The sequence below is a fragment of the Pteropus alecto genome, unplaced genomic scaffold, assembly GCF_000325575.1.
Source record: "Pteropus alecto unplaced genomic scaffold, ASM32557v1 scaffold155, whole genome shotgun sequence".
Lineage (NCBI taxonomy): Eukaryota > Metazoa > Chordata > Mammalia > Chiroptera > Pteropodidae > Pteropus > Pteropus alecto.
The window spans coordinates 2,769,947-2,771,006 of record NW_006438113.1 but is presented as its reverse complement, the minus strand read 5'-3'; positions in this window follow the sequence as shown (position 1 = coordinate 2,771,006).

The following is a 1,060-nucleotide window of genomic DNA, read 5'->3' as shown; positions in this document are numbered from 1 at the left end:
AACAAACCCAAATAAACAACCTAATGCTTCATCTTAAAAAAAAAAAAAAACTAGAAAAGGAAGAACAAATGAAGCCTAAAGTCAGCTGAAGGAAAGAAATAATCAAAATTAGAGCAGAAATAAATGAAATTGAAAACAAAAAAAAAGAGAGAGAGAGAAAACAAAAGCAACAAAGAGCTGGTTCTTTGAGAAGGTTAATGAAATTGACAAACCCCTGGCTTGACTCACTAAAGAAAAAAGAGAAAGGACACAAACAAACAAAATCAGGGATGAAAGAGGGGAAATTACAACAGACGCTGCAGAAATACTAAGGATCATACAAGAATACTATGAAAAAGTATATAACACCAAATTCAATAACCTAGAAGAAATGGACCAGTACTTAGAAAACTGCAATCTTTCTAGACGGAATCAGAAGAACTGGAAATTCTAAATAGACTAATCAGCAGTATGGAAATTAAAACAATCATCAAAAACCTACCAAAAAGTAAAAGTCCAGAACAGATGCCTTCACCAGTGAATTCTACCAAACATTCAAAGAAGATTTAATACGTCTTCTCCTCAAACTCTACCAAAAACCCGAAGAGGAGACAATACTTCCAGCTCATTTTTTGAGGCCAATATTACCCTGATACCAAAACCTGGTAAAGAGAACACAAAAGAAAACTGCCCACCAATATCTCTCATGAACACGGATGCAAATATCCTAAATAAGATACTAGGGAACCGAATACAGCAACATATTAAAAAGATTATACACCATGATCAAGTGGGCTTCATCTCAGGGGCACAGGAATGGTTCAACATACGCAAATCGATTAATGTAATACACCACATAAACAAATTAAAAATAAGAATCATATAATCATATCAATAGATGCAGAAAAGCCTTCGACAAGATAAAGCACTCATTTATGATCAAAACACTTAAAATCGGTATAGAAGGAAAGTACCTTAACATAATAAAGGCCATATATGAGAAACCCTCAGCCAACATTATACTTAATGGTGAAAAACTAAAAACCTTCCCTCTAAGATCAGGAACAAGGCAAGACTGTCC